The sequence below is a fragment of the Lagopus muta genome, chromosome 16 (assembly GCF_023343835.1).
Source record: "Lagopus muta isolate bLagMut1 chromosome 16, bLagMut1 primary, whole genome shotgun sequence".
Lineage (NCBI taxonomy): Eukaryota > Metazoa > Chordata > Aves > Galliformes > Phasianidae > Lagopus > Lagopus muta.
This window is the reverse complement of record NC_064448.1, coordinates 229,891-250,128: the sequence shown is the minus strand read 5'-3', so window position 1 is coordinate 250,128 and position 20,238 is coordinate 229,891. Positions and strand designations below refer to the sequence as shown.

General features: G+C 41.0%; 2 long non-coding RNA genes across 2 annotated transcripts in view; one reads left to right on the top strand and one right to left on the bottom strand.

The window, feature by feature from the left end:
• The window catches only part of LOC125701417 (uncharacterized), a 138,124-nt gene that overhangs the window by 111,951 nt on the left and 5,935 nt on the right, over positions 1-20,238 (top strand). The window contains exon 3 of the long non-coding RNA XR_007380238.1: positions 14,238-14,397. This is a non-coding gene — a long non-coding RNA (uncharacterized LOC125701417). The remainder of the gene's footprint in view (positions 1-14,237; positions 14,398-20,238) is intronic.
• LOC125701416 (uncharacterized) lies at positions 11,451-18,794 on the bottom strand. Its single transcript, XR_007380237.1, has 3 exons — positions 17,695-18,794; positions 15,730-15,843; positions 11,451-12,846 (listed from the first exon to the last, which is right to left on the bottom strand). It is a non-coding gene; the product is annotated as an uncharacterized LOC125701416 (long non-coding RNA).

Genomic DNA, 20,238 nt, shown 5'->3' with positions numbered 1-20,238 from the left:
TCTGTGGGACTGTGAAGGCACTAAAACTGAACGTCTATTAGGCAGTGCTATATGGTAGAAGCCATCCTTCTCTGAAATCTCCTCCTCATGTCTTTCATTGGATCTTCAGTCTGGGCGGCAGCAGGATCTGGAGCTGATACTGAAAGAAGAAAACTTTTTTTTCCTCATGCTCCACACGGAAAGCATATGTGGGTGTGGAAGGAAGAGATGTTGCTGATGCACCCAAGGGTCTGCACCGATTACTGGGACACTGCACTGACCTGAGGCTTCGCACCACCCCCCAGGGAGGCCCTCATGCTCAGATCATGGAGTGGGGGTCCAGGCTGTCCTCCTCACCTCTAATCCCAATTCCCACAGTGTTGTCTCAGCTAATCGCTGCCTCTGTTTTCCTCACTTATAAAATGTGGGGGTAATAACTGTGCATACCTCACAGAGGGCTGTGATGATTCGTTAATTAAACGATGTTTGGGAAGTGCTTTGAAGATGAAAAGCTCTATATAAATGCTGGGTGTTACTAGTGCTTAGTGAGTACCTTCACAGCCACAAGCAGGGTGTGCCTGCAGGAAGCAGGGCCATCGGCTGAGCCTCATGGCTAAGTGCCTTTTAAAATAAATGCAATCTGTGAATGTACTGGAGGTCAGCTTCCCTGTTTCCCCCCAGGGGTAAGCTCCCACCTCTAAGGAGCTGAGGGTTTTCTTTGCCTCCTCCACTTCTGGAAATCACAGAAGAGATTTGGGAGTGATGAGGAAAGAACTGTACCCATGCTGGTGACACTGGGAGTTCAGACATCACAAGCAACAAGTTTAAACTAATCAGGTCCAAAAATCTGTATGCTCAATGTACAGTATTGTCCTAATGAGTAACAGAGCTCTTGGGATGTGAGGTTAGCAGAACAGCAGCTCTCACAAATCCAGTTTACCAGGAAAATGTGTGTTTTTGTATGTTTAAATGCCAGCGTAGCACACACATGCATTGTCCCTGTAGAGACAACCACTCTGCTGACATGCAGGTGGCTGCTCACGGAGACAGGTCTATCTGTGCAGTCATACTAATTACATGCATGCTTTGGGTATAGGAAGGCAAATCTGTACTTGCTCCTTCGTACACATGTTTGAATGAAAACATAGATGCTGATTTCCTCTTCTTCCCAGTGCCCCTGGAAAATCAAGTATTTAATATTCACCTGACTAGGCAGAAATAAGAGAAAAGGGATTTTAGTTTAGTTTAATTGTTCTTAATGACAGCCTGCTACATTTGACAGATTCTTCTCGAGAAGTCTCAAGACAAGCAACTTCTGTCAGGTGTACAATGCATTTTTCTGTCTTTAGCAAGATGCACTGAAGCTTCATTTTCTGAATTGGCAGGGACGTCGCTTCTTTCACAACTCTCGCCAGGTTTGTCAGGGAATAGCATACCTGCAATAATGTATGACCCAGAGCAGATGTCCAGATGGAACTAGTGGCAGAAACTGATAAGGCAAAAGCAGTGCTTAGTTTTAGCAAGACTTGATTACAGAAAGTCAACAACTTAAGACCAAACTTTGAAGCATTCAAATGCTCCCGAATAAAAGATTGAGTCAAAAGCAGGAAATCCTTCTGAAATGGATCTACAAATCACTTCAAAAGCAAATGCTAGTTGTTAAGTGTAGTGATTTATAACACTAAAATTCATCAGATGTTTCGCTGGTTCTTTATTTTCTAAAATTATTATATAAAAGAAGATGTAGATAACTGAATCACAGCTAAGCAGGGCTTATGTATGGTGTCAGGAATAATGCTGAAGAACTACAGAAATGTCTTGTGGATGTTACCAGGGGATTATACCATCCTGGCTTTGCAAGCACCAAGACCTGTAGAGAGCAGCTGGTGACCAACAGGCTCTGCTTTGAGCAGGAAGCTTTATTTCCTTCATCCTGGAATATCCTTCTGGTTTGTCCCTTATCATGGAGTATATCAGGTATCTTGACCATGCAGTATAACTGAGCACTAGCCTGGGACACAAGTGTACTGCCACAGGCAGGTTGGGATACTTTAAATCTGTGCCTCAGTTTACCCATTGATTAAGATGATAACTTTCCCAAAGTGCTGTGGTGATTAATTATTAACATTAGTGAAATGCTTTGAAGATATAGAGTGCTACATGCTGGCTAAAGATATTCATTACCTCGGACCTATGATTGCATTCTTACGTTTACATAATGAAGCAGTCACGGAAGAGGTGCATAGATGGTCTCTCCTGGCAAACAAATTCTCCTATTCAGCTATCTCTGGCATCACTATCTAAATCTAAATCAAATCTTTTTCTTCCATTGGGAATCTGCTCTTGGAGCAGGCTGAAACCGTGTGCTCTGTGTGATGCTCCCAGGATGGCAAGCAGCCACAGCACTTTTGATAATTTTAGTCCCTGCCCAGCCCATGAAACTCACCTCACCCAGAACTTGTTTCAACTTCTCCAGCTGTTCTTGGCATGCGCTGAGATTTCATAAAGTTGATGCCATCAACTCCCACACATATGGCAAGAGAGAGTGAGAGAGAAAACCCACACATGGTAACTAATATATAGGGAGAAGAGATATTTGCATGGGAGAACACAAACACAAGGATTTTCTAGCTGGCTCTGATGGCTTTCAACTACTACTGCTAAGATGTAAAGGGGTACTCAAATTAGGAGGGTGACTCAGATGGAGCCCTTTCTTGTGTACAGCTCCAGGAAGACGCACGCTGCTCCGAGCAGGGCTGCTCCATTCATTTTTATGGAGGTCAGTTGAGTAGTTCTTACTTCAGTCCCACAGGGGCACAGAGCAGCATCATTGCTTGGACCCTGCCAGGCTAGGCAGACAGCAGGCAGTGGCTCTACCATAGTGGCACATTGCAACTGCTTGCTGCCAGGCTAGTGAGGAGTGTAGAAGGTGACATATGTCTCAGCCACCAGAGAAGTCTAGATTCAGAATGCAGTCTACCCTTTGAGTTACTTCTGCTAGATATTTTACAGTACAACAATGGTATTGTCCTTATAAACACTTTTTCCTTTTCTTTTGGAGGCAAGTGCATAATTTTTCAAAATCTTTCAGCCTCTGAGACTTGTCCATCTATAATTCATTACCAAGATGATGCCTAGTTATGTGATAGATCCTTTTAATCTCACATCAGTTTCACTACAAAAAATTTTGCAACTGCACGCAAGGGAGAGTTTGAACACAAACACACAGTGCAGGCAATGACACACTTTTCCATACTCACATTGAGATCTGGGCAGATTTCCAGAGGAATCCGCATTTGTCTCCTACAGCCACAGCTTCAGGAGGAGCATGGTTTGTTCAGTGCTGAGCAGTCAGGCAACAGGTTTGCTCAAGGTCTGGATAGCTAGCTGTTGTCCTCAGGATAAGAGAAAAACAGAAATAACGCCAAGCCTCAGTGCAATACACAGCTTCTTACTCTGTAGTGTGAGTGGGCACTGGACACATATCAAGACTCACTGCCTCTGTATTAATGAGGAACTTGGCTATGTTCTTCTCTGCCAGTCTCCTTCACCGGCCAAGAACGGAATTACTTCCTTGGAGTGTCTGTCTCATATCCCCACCATGCAATTTAGCAGTGTTCATATCCTTTGTGTTCAGGGTCCAGCCTATGGGCTGCAGTTGCTTCAGTAGTCATTAACGTGCTACATGCTTAGAAAGCATTTTAATATATCTTATAATGATTGGAAGGTTACAACGACAGTTTGCTAACTATCTTATTGCATACTCAGCCCTGCAAAAACTTGTCCACACTGTGGGGTTCATTGAACACTAGGTATGTGGACATACGTTTCCTTTTCTATTTATAGTCTCTGTTTTAATAAAAACCACAGATCTTTCCAGGTGAGTTACATGAATTTAGAACAGTTAGCATTTGCATGTATTAATTTTGTAGAAAAACAGGTACTACTAGTTGCTTAGGACTCTGACTGACTGCTATCCGAGATTTCATTGGATACCAGCTGCAAATCTTATTAACAAGACTTTGTTGATGGTTGAGACAATGACACGATTTCCAGCGGCGAGGAGCACCTGCAGTTTTTGCTTCGCAGTGACCTGGGAGGACTCAGCACCTCGGACAACGCCTCTGCGCTCCTGCGCCGCGCGGAGAGAAACGCACAGGAGCCACGGGTTTCCACGGCCGTGTGCGCAGCAGCGTAACCATCCAACCTGCGTGTACGTCTGCTCAGATTTCCGGTACTTCTGCAGCAGTTACACACCTGAACTATTCTGATGAATTGCAGAATATGAGAGCCAAGTCCTAGAGCTACTCATCTCACAATCCATGAATATGAACTGACTGTATTTTTAAGGTCAGCGCTTGGGTTTCTGAGCTCAGGCACTGAATTTTTATATGCTCTTATCTGAGGAAGTATCTGTAGTGCCCTCTCCCCATGGTAATACTCACAGATGCCACTGTGCCTGGAGTTTTGTTCCATGTTTCATTGATTGCGTGATCAGAAATGCTCTTTCCGTAATTTCCTCTCACTTCGTTTTACTAATGACAGATCTTTACTCCCTGCAAAAATACCTTCAAATTCTTGATTTCTTTACTGGGTCACTATTAACTCTTCCATGCTGTATGTAATAATGCTGGAGATCCTTTGTAGATAGGCTTTATGCCAGTCTCCTGCATAAGACTGAATTACGCTTTGAGCAGGTATGAACTTGGAACAATTTCTACCTCCCAGGTAAGATAACTTATTCATACCATGAATCCTGCACAAACAGAATAGGCTAGGAAGCTGGAAGGAAAGTTTTCTAACTCAAAGCTGAATTTCTCCTGATGAAGAATATGTGCAACCAACTGCAAGAAAACAAATTATTGTTCTGATTTATTTTCCACTGTAGAAATAATTGGTAACATTGTTCTTCTTGGCAAAGATGAATACTTGGAACCAGACTATTTCACATAGACAAAATATCCACAGGGAGAGATTTCTGAGGCAGTCATAGGATGCACCCTACTGAGTGTGATTCTCATGACATTAAAGCAGTGCTAAGGGCACTGTGATTAACTTCTAATGAAGAAAGAAGTGAACCTGACAAATGCAGCATAAATAAATGTGCTTTGGAAAAGACAATAAAAACGTTAAATTTTAGGCATGGTCTGGATCACACTGAAGCCAAATGAGATGAGCGTACTGAATTTTGCCATAACAGGCAAAAGAATTTATGACCATAGAGGACGAAGAAATACTGCTATGAATCTGAGTTGCTGAATAACTCTGTACCACAGAAGAGATCCCCCAGAGTTTTGCAATAGTAGCTGTTGTGCTGCTTTGTGGAATTCTCTGACCATTTGATAATATTTGCTCTTTTTAACAGCAAAATCCACACTGCTTCTTGAAAGCTTTTAGAATATTTTCCTTTGTGCTTTTATCATAGAGAAGAAGGCAGGACTACATTTGGCATTTAGGATAGGGAGCCAGCAGTCTGGATTCTTTTCAGCTTTGTCACTAAATCGTGGTATGACTTTGGTCTACTGCTTGTAAAGCTTAAAGAAGCTATGGGAGTCTCTGTGCCTCGCAGAAAGTTGTTTGTGCCTACCAAAGGGACCGCCTTTGCAAAAGCTCGGCACTTGGCAGCCTCAGCTCCTCCACTGCCTCTTTGCAGTCTGGCAGAAATTACTCCCACCTGCAGAATCCCATGAAGCTGAGAGGTACAGGTTCTCAGGGCTACCCACATGTACTTCTTTGACTCAGTCTGTGATCTCTGTGGAACTGTAACATTGTACCTTTGTTAATTTGCTTTAATCCCAACACCAGACAAGCCTCATAGTAAAACCCTAGATTGTGAGGAAATAAACAAAGGAAAATGAACATTATTTCATTTCTAGCTTAGGTTTTGAAACTACAGGAAGATGTTTTAGGTTATCCTCCCTGAAACCTCAAAGAATATCCATGTTAGCCCCAGTCCTGAATATACATCATGTTCTATCCTTTTTTTGGCAATTATGTGAAGTTCTCTGTACTTTCATTCCCTAGGAATCAGGTTGTACAATATAAATGCATTTGTAATTGTCTTTCACCACAGCCAGACGCAATGGATGTTTCACCATTGGTTCCTCTGGGTTTAGATCTAATTGACCGGGAGATGTATGATCTCTGTAAATACACCTGCTGGCCCTTCCTGGGAACTGAATGCCTTGTTATTTTTCCCTTCCTCCTATCCAGCCTGCTGACTACTGCTTCCCACCCACTCTGAGCTGCTCCCTTAATTTCTTTATACAGAGTTACTAGAGTTATTCAAGACACTGGCTATACACGGATTCCATTAAGGTTATGATTTGCAGTGTCTTCGTTATTTCCTATAGAGATCTACATTTGCTACATCTTGAATACAGATTAGCTATTGATAACAAGGTGTTCTGAGGGGACTTGTCTATGAGAACAGGAATTCCTCAGCTTTATCCTGTCACTGTCCTGTCAACTGGACTATAATTTTCAAAGCTTTCAACAATATCAGATACTTCATTTTTAATATCTGCCTTGAAATTAATCATGGAGCACCTCAAGCTTCTATTTACTTTATTTGGTTTGAGGTTCTTGACTTGAAATGAGTCCACTGCTATTGGGCACCTGGAACTTCTCCTGGCTTCATACGCATACAATCTGTGTTGTTGCCTAATTAAGAACAGCAACTAAGACTTCACACATACAGTTTGTAAATAATGCATTTATTTGCTTGCAAAATTCTCTTGCCTTGATTTCTCTACTACAGCTACCAGCAAGGCACACACTGCAAATTTAATTCTTTATCCCAGTACCATAGAGCAAGCCACATAATCAGCCTCATGTCTTCAGCTAACAGCCAAATGGCCCAGACCTGAGGCAGCTGACTTGGTGCTGTTGTGCTTGTAGTTACACACACCTTGACAGAGACTGTACACACCTTTGTAAACTGAACAACGCTGAGAGCAAACAGGCATCCAGCACACACCACCAAGCCTGATTTTACAGATCCCCAGACTGTGAGTGAGCTTGCCGACAGGAGCAGTCAGTCCTGGGGACTCCCACTGATTGCAACACTGCTGTGAGATTATTTGCATATATGAAGATGCGTTCTCATATTTGACAGTCCTGTTGTTCCTTGGTACCACCAATTTCCAGTTGGCAGTGCTTAGGACTTCAACATATCTCACACATCTGTCCTGATTTAGCAATTCATTTAGCTATGTCAGTAAGACTCAAACGCATCTTTATGTGATTTGTGCGATGGGGAGCACACTGAGTATATTTATATACCTCTCATCTACGATTTAATTGTACTTTCAAAATACTGCTTTGAAAACAGCGCTCTTGGTGAGGAATAAAGCCAGCACTGATGTTTTTTCTTCTTGATGCTGTTAGGCTGGGGCAAGTTGAGAAACGTGTGCCAGGGTAGGTAGATGGAGGCGGTCTGGCTGGCTGCAATGACATGGCTTGTGAGAGCCCAGCAGTGCTGTGTGTGGGACACGGGTGTCCTGCTGCAAGGAGAAAGGCGCTCAAGGCAAGAAACCAGAGTGACTGAGCAGGGTTCTACATTATGTTATTACTTTTGTTGGTGACATCTGTACATTGCAGTCGCAGCTGTAGGCAAAACACAAGCTGATGGTTTGAACAGACAGACAGCCTCTTCTTCACACACTGCACCGCTTGAAAAATGGCTGTTTTCTGACGAGGCTGTGGAGATTTGCAGCAGTGTGTAGTGAATGCATTCAAATGGGAAAGTTTCCAAATGCTGACAGTAACATTAGTACATATTGTTAATAAATGAATTGACTTTATTTTTATTAGCTAAAAAAATAAACCTAAGCTCACACTGTTTGACTGAAACTACAGTTGGGTCAGACAGCATTACGAACAGAACTAGAATAAAAAACTACCACACAGTAAATCAAAGATCAAGAAAAGTACAAAAGTACATGAGTGCATGGCTACTAACGTTCTGCTCGAGCATTCCTCACAGGCTCTCTGCAGAGTGCAGAACTGCAAGCCAACATTTTTCAACTGTCCCAAAGAATGTGAAATGTAAATATTTAGAAGAGTGTTTTTCTTGCCAAAGCTGAGAGCAATCATAAACATCAGCTTCTACTAGAAACATTTTTAAAATATGAACTCCTTGCTGCCAGCTTTGAGAACAACACCATTTAATTGAGATTGGAGTCTCGATGGATTCTTGACACTTCACTTCTGCCTTTCATTTGCCAAAAACTGTTGGTTTGATGTTATGTTTAAATTTAAAGTATGAACTGCAACTGCATTAAATATGATGCTTTAATGTTATGTGGTTAAGCAATCAATTACCTGGCATGGATTCATTTCGAGGAAGACAGTGGCCTAGAGAAAATGTTGAAGGAAAAGAACTGTTGCATGAATTATTGTACCTTATTTCTATGGTGTTATGAACAAACATGGTATTTTCCTGTAAGATTTGTTAAGATGTAGTGTTGCCATGGCTCGTAAAGTACTAAAAGCTAACCCTGGCCTGTTCTTCACTGAATCCACTCTGGCTTTTAGCTGATAGCTCCGTAAGTGTCCTTGATAAAATAATCCAGCAAACCACCTTATAGATCTGTATTTGGTAACACTAAAATCTTGACTCTGACAGCATGTTATTTCATCACAATAATATCCTTCTATTAAAAATCTTAGCCAAAATGCTAAAATGCTTTGAGAACTACAGCCAATTTCAACTGACTGTTTTGGTTATATCACCTACAAATTCCAAACAAATCAAATTATGCCATTTTAGCATTTTCTAAGAACTGTCGTGTCTTGGCGTTACGATTCAAAGTTCCCATTTTAGTTTGGTGCTTAATTATATTTTTGGAAGCCCTACAAACAGAATTAAATATTTCAATCAAACCATTTCCTTATGAACCAAAAGATCTTTTTTGTCAGTACTGCTAGTGGATCAAATGTAGTATGTTTTTAGAAGAGCCATCTCTGATCACAACTCAAAGCATCTCCTTATATAATCAATCATTTTTGCACCTTGAGAGCAGGAAGACTTGAGGTCATCTGATTATCTGTGGATCAAGTTCATTCATGGTTTATGGTTTTCATTTTGATAAAAAACTTTTACAAAATTTTGAACCTAGGCAAAATCTGTTCTTGTATAAACTTTCAAAGTGCTAATATATATAACCTCCACTTCTTTGAAACAACTTTGTAAATTTGAAAGAGGATTTTTCAAAGGCGGACCAAGCATTTTTGGGTACCAGTCAGTCCCAGAGAAATAGGCTCTTAAAGAAGGATGACAACACCAGTTGTGCTTTGAAAACACTGCAGTACTGATAATAATAATGCTGTGCAGTGAAATCATGGGATTTCATTTCTGAAAAGATGTACATTTTTAGTTCATTTTTTTCTTCATTGTTTTAATTTGTGCTTTGGAATCACCATGTGCTATTTAAAGGATACTTCTGCAAGAATGGCATCTAGGATCGTCTAACTGCCCTACTATCCCCACCTGAGGACATCTAAACTTGACTGCAGGGTGCATGATGAAAAGCAAGGGGAAAACACCTTCTCATTACAAGCAGGAGATGTTTTGAATGGGTGCAGAAGACTAACTTAATTTCCTCTTTTTCTGTCTTAGTTACCACAGAATAAGAGATTTTCAGATGAAGTTAACAACTGTTACTTGTGTCAAAGAAAGAGACTGGGAATGAGGGCAAGAGTGGAGAGGATCTGCAGGCATTGCAGGATAGAAGGACATGAAAACAACAGCAGAGACTGAGAAGACATGAGCTGTTCTGCGCTCACAGTAAAATCATTGGGATTCTTGCCATGAATGCAGAACTGAGTTGCTCTTTCAAGTGAGAACTGTACTGCAAATTAGAAAGATAGAGCTCGTATTAAGAAGTTAAGACAGGAAGGTGTTTTCTTTCCATGATGAGCCAAAAAGAAGCTGTAGTAATGTAATGGTCCCTAAACTTGGATATTCTAGCCAGGACAGAAGTCTTGCTTCCAGCATCCCTTGAGGTGTTTTTACTTTACACTGATATATATCATGGTTATCCCTTCCTTGAGTTCTAGGGTCCTTCCTTTTCTTTTCCACCTGATCAAGAGTTAACATTGTAATCTGAAGTATATTGGAGTAAGTAGATATCTTTGCACTGTCTTTAACAGACTCTGAATCAGAGCAGCGAGGTCTTAGAAATTAGATTTATAATTTGTTTTGCAAGTAAATCGGGACATTTTGCTATTCTTTTGATTTGAACCTGTGATAGTACTAAAAATAACAGAAAGAGCGAACACATAAAGCAAGGTTCATGCCAATGGAACAACAAGAAGAGTTTATATATATCATCCCGAAACAAACAGGATCTCAGTGGTGGAACCAGTAATGAAGTCTAAGTAACCCAACTTCATTCCTTGTCTTTCACTATTTGATCATGCAAACTCCTCCAGATTATCATACAATTTTGCAAAGACTAACATCCAGCAGAGACCAGCTCTGCCTGGCTCCTCTGAGCTTGCCAAGGCTATTGGGGTAGTGAGGGAGGATACACAAAATTCATTTTAAAATTCTCTTCCCCCTTTTTGTTGTTGTCTTTGTGATGGCTTATGAAATGCTGCAAAGGAACATTACAATGAACAGAAAACGTTCCAAGGAACCCAGCCTTCTCCATGCCATTGCCCAACAAGCACCCAGTTGTACCAACCACGCAGCTTAGCATAGGCATGTATTGCACACACGGGGACTGTGATTTATGCTGGCATTAGTCCTGTCTTCCCTTCTGAATTCACAGAGCAGAGAAGGAGCAGAGGATTAGAGCCTGTCTCTTCCCAGTCAAGGCTCTCCTTCATCTCCAATACAAATGCAGGTGCAAAATTGTCAAGTCCATATTGTTTTGCATAATTTAAAGCCATAAAATGGAAAGCTGCCTTTGAGCATTTGGCTCTTCCTCCCCTGCAAGTTAGGGCCAGGTGCAAAAGAGGACTTAAGCACCTCCAATTTAGTAAGTTCTTCTCTGCTCGGGATAACATTTCTTCCAGTACCAATGACTTTATGCCTGGACATGCCCTGAGCTGCTGTGATCTGAGCAGGTTAGTGCATAGTTCCCACCTAGAACCCATTGGGATCCTGAAAGTAAAGGAGCCTTCATTTTCTCAGGACAGCTCTATCAAGTGAAATGTTCTGAACCAGCCTCATACACAGCAGTAGGACGAATCCCCAAGCATGATGCAGTCAGAACTATTTCTTGTGGTGCTCTCTGACTGAACAGCGGTTTTGACTGACAGACATGAGCAGAGTGAGAGATATTCTTAGCTACTTGTTGTAAGGGTCCAGGCCTGCCCACGTCCTGTGGGGACTGTGTAGGAGAAAAAGCATTTCCTCCAAGGATGAAGCTGGAAATGTAAAAGTTTCCAGCAAGGAAGAATAGTTTAAAAAAAAAAAAAAAAAAAAAAAAGTCCCTTTCAAGGAAAACATAGAGAATTTTTAAAATAAATAATCATAATAATTAAAAATAAAAAAAGAAACCTGAAGAAACCACAGTTATTTTGCTGGCTAATCTCATGAAGACATGATAGTACTTGCAGCTTCCTGCTTGGATCTGGCTTGCTCCGAAATTATTTTGTGTGTTAATCATGTGGTTGAGATGTTGAAGATTAGGTCTGAGTAAGCTGGTTGAGATAAAAGGGGAAAAAGCATCAACACAACCTTCACCCAAAACTCTGACCTAAACTTTTTTAAGCTTTGGGGGAAAAAAATCAGAACCGCTTTTCTTTACTATTCTTTTGTTTTGCAATTAAGATTTTGTTTAAAGGTGCTATTATTCAGTAGCTGCAGTTATTCATTCAAAGTTTTGAAAGAGGATTATGTTGTCAGAAGAACTACTGTTATCATTATAAGCACAGAATTACACCCTTCAAGTTCACAAAAGTACATTTATTTTACTTTTCCTGAATTGAGCTTTTTATTGGAGCTTGGTTTTTTTGTTTTTTTTTTTTTTAATTATTTTTTAATGTTTCCAGTGCAACTAACAGCATACTGTACCACTCTACGCAGTTTTGCTTTTTGTGACTCTTGGCCTGGAATGCTGAGTTACAGATTTCCTGATAAAGATTCCAGCTGAAAGCTAGAAATATGTATGTCCAATGTTTCTTAAAAAATAGGTGTATAAAAACATGTTCCACAACCTAAAGTGAAGTGTGCATGAGGTCTGATTTAAATTTAAATTTAAAAAAACAAACAAAAAAATTGCTTTCTGCTCAGCAATTGGCAACTGAACGATGTTTTTTAATGCTTTACTGTGTAGTACTTTGAGATCTTTTAGATACCTGTTTTTAAATAGTTGCCTCAACTAATGAGATGCTTTTGTGCTTAGTTTGCACACAGTTCTCATGTGGTGTGCAAAGGAAATGTGCACCTCCTCCATTTAAGCACGGGCTGTACAACTCATTGCAGATGTCAAATATACGCATAACAAGTCCAATATTTGCTTATGCAGACATTTGGCTTATAATTGTTGTTGCCACTGGCCTAGTCCTCCATTGCCTTTAAATCATGCAGACAGGGAGCCTGACACTTCCAAATGTGCCAGCCAGGATCTTACACACCTTGTGGACTTGCTGCAAGTTTTGACTACATGAATGTAAGACAGTGGGGAGTCTAGAAAATCAGTTCTCCTGCATTTCAACCCACTGTGACACACCAATGTGCAGTGAAGCTGACTTGAAATAACCTTTAATGGACTACCCATGAGAGCAGGGTGCTGCTCAGGGAGATAGTGCAACATCAGACATTTCACAACACAGCTGGACCTTGATCCTTCCAAAGTACAGGCAAATAAATGCGATGCTCAAATGAGGACTGGAGTTCCTTCACAGTAGTCCCTGGAAAGAGACATACACCTTCAAAAAGAGATTGAGCTTTCCAAACATTGAGGAAACAGAGATTTTAATAGTTAGGTAAAATTAATCCAATCCTTGAGCCAAGGATGTGCAGAAGTAAAAAGTCACAGAAGGACAAAGACAGTGTGGCAAGCACTGTCTGAAGACTGCTATTCAGTCATTTGATTTCTCTGCATATCTGCAATTACTGATTTTGAGTGAGAACAAAAGAGGAAATCAAAGAAGGAATCTACTTCTTGTGACAGCTGCTGTTTGGACAGCAGTTCAAGCCCAACTGCAGTCAGGCTATATTAAAAACAGAATGAGTGAACTGCTCTAGAGGGTGACTTCCATCATTATAGGTTTGGATTAGCGTTTGTACTTTTTGAATTCCTATTCTAATTAAACCACAGAATATTCTGAGAGCTTCATCCATCATGAATTAGGCATGCTGCCATTTATCTATGGTTCATCCATGTACTTGGCTGTTTCAACTTTAGTGGGACTTAGTGGTGCAAAGTGTCTGCAATGGGGTCAGTGCCATGCAGGGAAACATGGGATAATGGACCTGTGCTTCTATGTTGACCATCTTACTCCTTCCCTATTCAGGAATACAAGCATGCCTTCAGATTTAGAGTTAAAACAAATAACCCACTTCAAAAATAGCCTGCCCCAGGAAGTGTCCTTAAGTTTTTTAATGTTTAATTAAAACAAAAAACACGTGAATGCAAATAATTTGCCCTGCAAGGAATGTAACACTAGCATCAAAATGTTTAGCTGGTACCTAAGAGCTGGAATATAGAACTGCTTATAAGTGGTAGAGAATCTGACAGATGTTTTATTTCTCCTCCTTCTCCATCTTCCACCAGTGCAAGTTAATAAATATTAATGAAAATGAGAAGCAATAACATTTATTAATTTATCTCCTTTTATTTTATGGGCATGCTTAATTTAAAAGTGTTGTTGGGGTTACATTTTGTCATATAAAGGTTGTTTGAGCCTTTTATTAGCTGTGATTCATTCTGCATATCAGCACAAGGTGGTGATCATGATTTTAGTCTATACCTGTTCCATGATGCTCAGTTATCCATCTGCCCTTGAGCTATCAGTAGGTATGGATTTGCATGTACACTGTTCTCCTATGACAATAGTATGCCAGGAATGACCAGTCTGATATTACCTGGTCAGGTGAGGTTCCATTCAAATAATGTATATGCCACCAAAACAATTCAGATCAAAGGTCTGTCTTTCAACAGAATTAAATTGTACGGACTTCTAAAGCAGTTTTAGCAGTTGGCTTTACAAATGAACTTATGTCAGCTGCTCTGTATGATGACTGAGTAAATTACTTACGTATCTAATCTTATCTAACTATCTGTCTGTCTGTTTTTCAGCATTTCAGTACCCATCACCATATTATCTAGGCGCCACCGTAAGATTAAGGAGCTCAACATGATCTGCTCAGAGGTCATTAGCAGAGCTTTTCATACTGGAGAAGGTCGGAGGAGAGTAAGGAAGTGCACAGCAGAAGAAAAGAAAAAGGAAAAGGAGGTGGTAAGCCATTTTAGTTGTGTTCATCCTGTATGGCTTGCTTAGCTAGTACGGAAATATCGGAGCCTCATGGCAGCTGTATTTGTTCTGATATGAGGACTATAGGACTTGTTACACTACTGTTATGTCAGAAAATTGTCTTACATGGCCCACAGTTTGGATCTTTATGATTTCTGTATATTGCTGCCTCAGAACAAGATCACTCAAAAACTCCTAGCAGAAGGCAAACACTGCATCTCAGAGAGCCACTTTCTCCAAACTAATAGGTTAAAATTTGATTTCTGGCTTAGCATGTGAGTCCTACAAGCACTTTATGCTTTAGGAAGCAAAGAGGGTGTTTTCCAACATGCACAAAGTTACATGAGATCCGTGGAAACAGGAGACCCAAACTGGTTTCCACTGAAGACACTTGCTATAGACTCTTCCATTGCCATGAGCATGTGCTGAGGACAGGCTGGGAAACTTGCTCTTTGGAATGGTGACACTGTCTGTACTGTGTTCACTGATGGAGCCTGGTGTTACTGTTTCAAGAAATACACTAGTAGGAGAAAAACCTGCCAAAACTCTTTTTTCTTCACCACTACAGTTAGGACGGCTGGTGCAGTCCTGGTGAGACCAATGGTGGTATGCTGACATGCTCAAACAAACCCACTGAGGGTCTTTTCTACCACTTTGGTACAAAAACACCAGGGGATTTACACTAGGGGATAAATAGGTAGTTCCAAAACAAGAAGGAAAGAGCCAAAGTTGGAAGCTAACCACAGTACGTGGGAGTAAGAGATTACCAAAGGCTTCCAGTAACTGCTATCATCAGAGACTGGCTTTATGGGTATGGCCTCAAGAAGTTTCCCTCCACTTAATTAAAGAGGCAGATAAGTATCTAGGTGGAGTGTGCAGATAGGTTCTGAATGAGTTATCCACTAAGGCTGGTTCACTGCACCTATTGTTAAAGCCAAAATATAATATCAGATTAATGCATTATATTTGCCTATTATAGCACTATGTCATCATTATATGACATGTTATAATTAAAGCCCTGCGTTAGAAACAAAACTATTTGGCTAGGGATAAGTTGCCTTTATAACTTCTGTGGTTACGATTTCCTCCTTTTCTTAACCCCTTAAAATGGCATAATATAGCTATTTGTAACTGTATAAAGAAAGTTTCTAGTTTCAGATTCTAATCTCAGGTAATTCAATGTAAATAAAGCCAAAATCTGGCACATAGTCTTTTCCTGTGTCTGAATATTTGCAAATAGAGGGAAATGCCACACTGCTTGGGTGAAAGGAGTCACAAAGATGGGCACTGGATTAAATGAGAGTGCACATAACTCACCATCTAGCCCATTTGGTCTGTCCACATTGGTTCCTGATTTTGTACACTTCCCCATTATTTTTCAGGGGAGGAAGACATTCAGTATTCTTTTACTCTTCTTTTTCTTTCCCGGAACTATATAAGGAAAAAATGGTTATTAGACTGCTTTATGGATGCAGCTCTCAGGAAACCACGCTCACAAATGCAAATCTGAAAAATGGGTGTGTGATTGCATGCCTAACTTGGAGATACGATTAAGATTACAGTTTGGGTAACTGACTATGCTAATGCTTTTAATGAGTGATTTGCATATGCAAGCTTTTAAATTTCAGAAGTTGGTGATTCATGTAGTTAAGTGCCAGCTTTGGCCTTACTGTCAGATTTAGGCAGTGTGTGCCAGCCATATCCCCTATCTCCCACATCAAATGCACAGAGCAAATACTGTCACCACTCAGGATGTAATTTCCTGAAAATAGCCAGGCTTTGTCTGTTTGAGAAGAAGCGTGTTGCAGAGTTAGGAGTTTTCCTGCTGTTGTTCAGTACCAGCTTTTATTATTTAATATTTTGCAATACTCTTATATAAATCTTGTAGATATATTTTATATTAGTAATTGAACTTTGCATTTGTTTAGTTTGGAGATGACCACCTTAATAAACATTAATTATGAGAAGAAAGCTGCCAATAGCCAGGGGTGCTATCCCACTGACTTAGCCAATCTGTGGGAGTTGATTCTGCCACTGCACTGCTGGTAACTCAGTAGTTTGCTTCCTAATTCTTAGTGACCTTTTGCCCAGACTTGGGCAGAGCTGGATTTGGCTGTGGTAACTTTGTGTGTGCTTGGGCCTTGGGCACAGCGGGCCCTGCTGTGTTATTTCTGTTTCACAAAGATCTTGGAAATGTGTGTTCCCTTCATGGTACATGCAGAAAGGTTCCAGGTTTCTCAGATCATCAGTCTGGGATATATGCAGACTTTTGATTTATATAGCTTATTGGAGGCACATTTTTAGCATCTCATCTAAAATAATTAAATTCCTAGAGGAAAAAGTGAAGATTTAGAAATAATAATACGCAAAAATGTGGGATTTTTTTTTTTTTTTTTTGCATACAAATTTTATGTCACCAGATTTTGCCATTGGTTGCCTGGCCTCAGCTCAAGAGGAAATTTCCCTCCATGGTGCTTCCTCACATGAGTAAGGCACTGAACTCAGTCCCACCGCGCCGACTCCTGCACAGCTCAGTCACTGTGAGCAAAGCAGGATGGAATGGGCCACACACGGGCAGTCCAGAATTGTGTGTTCTTGTCACTGCTAATTAATTTTCTACCCTGCAAAATACTTAACAGTACAAAATTTCTAATCTCTTTTCTCTTTAAACATTTCCATCATCCTTTAAAGGTGCTTTCATGAGTTCCATTCTATCCTTTTCTGAGTTGATTGGTGAGTCAAGCCTAATTACATGGATGGTTTATTATCAAGACATGTTGTCCCTGAATAGCATGTTTTTACGTGCTCAAGAAAACTGCAGCGATAGCCAGCAATATCAGGAATATATACTATCAAAGACAAGGGTCATTTCAAATACCTTGAAAGGTGTGAGGCATGATAAAAACACAGCCCTTGAAGAGGACTTCATCGTGAGGAAAAACCTTCTGTACTCACTGGGTCAGAAAAATGACTTTCTAATGGCACCTGCCTGTTTTACACACATAATAAGCTAAACTCTGTGTGGCCGTGCTTCTGCCTGGAAAGTGTTCAGAGTGAAGGACAGCTGTGCTTCTAGTCATTGCCACCAGAAGACTGATCTAAAGAGAATGCACTACAAAATAACAGAGCTTTCCCTGCTGAATTTGTTTTTATTTTTAGCATTTGATACAGACTTTAAGTAATTAATGTATGGTTTTGTAAATGTCTCATCTCGTATTTCACACTTTTTAAACAACTGATACCTGAGACACCCTCCTGTGGTCCCCCATACCCTGGAAATACCTTTCTGCAGACAGCAGAACTGAAGCATTCAAAGGTGAAGCATCTTGTCCGAGAAACAAGTTTTCATCAATGCCAGAGACGAGACTTTAATTTCCTTGCTCCAGACTCACTTGGTTATCATTCCTACCTACTTATATGGTGCAGAGTCTTTGTAGCAGTGGCTGAAATGCAGCTATCTGGAATACCAAGCACAGAATCAGTTGCTGTACCACACCGAAGCCCATCAGCTTGTTAGGCTGTGTAGTCTGATCAGAGCCTTCCTGTGGTTCTTGGCTAATGTTTAATCCCTGCAGGGAGGCTGCAGGAGAGCACAAATTAGCTCAGAGAGTGAGTGCTGTGAAATGCCTATTAGGTGGTCACATTTACCTCCCTCCTCCCCTCTACAGTGGTGTTGCATTGCCTCCTACTACACAGTGGCAGCTACAGGAGGGAAGAACGTAGAACCACATTTATAAAGAAGGTTATATTAAGTGGGCTTTTCTGTCCTAAATTTGTGCCGAAGTCATTTGGTAATACACTGTGGAGGTTTATAAGCTGTGGATGCAGGAGGTTGAGTCAGAGTTCCCAGGACATCAAAGAGTAAAAGGCAGCATTCCTCACGGGCCAGCTTTATGCAATATTAAATGTTTCTGACATGGATAATTTTCCCATTTGTGCTCTTCACTTCCTACCCAAGTGCCAATGAGAAACCATTCTCAGCATAAAGCCTGTTCTGGAGCAAGTGAGGGATGCAAAGGTCTGAAACATTTGGTGTAGACCAGCAAAGCCCGTATGCCAAAGTGGTGAGAAAGGTCCTTAAGAAAGGAGTATGGGACTGCTGGGAGATGGCACCCACCTTCTTCTTTAATGCAGATAGTGATGAAACCAGGTTCTGCATGCTGTATTTTCATAGGCAGAAGTACTTGCTGCAAAGATCACTGAGGATGAAAACCAGTCCTATAATTTCTGGACTTTGTAGTAACGATAACCCTAAAAATGGGAGCAGCATGCAAGGAACAGAGCAATGTCTGCCTTAGGTCTCCAGAAGCCAGGAAGTAATAGAGCCAACAGGCCCTCTTCATTATAGGCATCTGCTGATCAGGAGATACACAAGATACTGCCTTGAGAGCACAGGTACTTCTTAGATTAGCAATTTTGCAGTCTTGTAACAGGCATTGTGTTTTTCTCTCCCGGGTAGATGGAGCTTTGTTGACAGGTAGAGCATATGCTATTTTTTTTGCACATCTAATCTTGCACTAAATGCTGAAGTAGAATTATTGCAGAGAAGGGGGTGCTGTGGAGGAGTGCAGACTACATCCTCCAGCCCTGCTCTGTGAGCTCCTTAACAGTCACAACTGGCAGAGGGTACACAAATGTGCCAGGAGAGATTTTGCCTGAGCTACACAGAGCTGAAGAGTGCTGCCCTGCTCTTTCTTGCAGAATTTTACAGCAGAATTTTACCTCTTTTTTGTTTTTTAAGAGAAACATAGTTTCACTTGTATAGTAAGCTGACTCCAATGCCAGTAAAGAAAGCCTAATTGGCAGGATTAAAATCTGATCATTTCAATTTATGCCCAGAACAGGTAGGGCAGCAAAGAAAGCCTCTTCCACCCAACCCCACCTCTTCTCACCGATGTGCCTCAACCCTGCCCTGAAGGGACCACCTGGAGGGCTGAGAAGGGAGTTCCCTCCCTGCGTGCAATAAAAAGGCACAGTCCTACAGTAAATACCGGATTAAGCTTATGGCTGTTTAATAGTTAGTGTACTCTGGTAATAAAGCTCTTGCAGGGATCATGCAGAAGAGCACCTGCTAGTGAATTAATGCAAAAGCAGGAGCCATTTGCCAAGGTTTTACCTTAAACAACTTGGCAAAAAAAACTAGAGTAGGATTTTCACTTCATCTGGCCATGAGGTCAGTAGGAAACTGCCATGACTTGCAATAGCCTTCCTAGAACCATGGTATCACTTCCTTCTTCTAAAACATCTTTGCTCCATGGAAATCTGCCCTGTACTCTTTTTTTTTTTCTTCCAATTTACCAACCTTGTGAACTGTATCCCCACCAACCAGACATAGGATTGTATTACAACAGATCTGACTGCATCATTGCCACTCTGAGTGCCTTTTCTTTTACAGCCAAGTGCACAGGAGATAATTCTGGAGTTGACCCATATTTGTTACTGACAGAGGAAGAAAAGTACCAAGGAGTACTGGCTTTCTCCTGTGAAGTGAGAGTGTCTGCTCATCTAAATAAATGCTGTTAAAAAAAAACAACAATACCAACGACAAAACACCCTGTGCAAACACTGTATGTGTCTTTAGTGAATCTGCCTTATGCAACTGCAGTACTAAAATAAAAGTAACATTTTCCAGTAGCCATTAGTGGAGCTCAGCTTGCCCAATGCTTGCACCACTGCTTTTCGCAGCATGTGCTTTATCAGTTGCCTTCCCAGCCCAGAGATGTCCATGGTTCTTGGCAGCAGCTCCTACTGATGTGGAGTGGGATGTTGCTCAAGAACCCTTTGATCACCAGCCAGGTGCTAACACCATTTGCTGTAGCAGTGGCT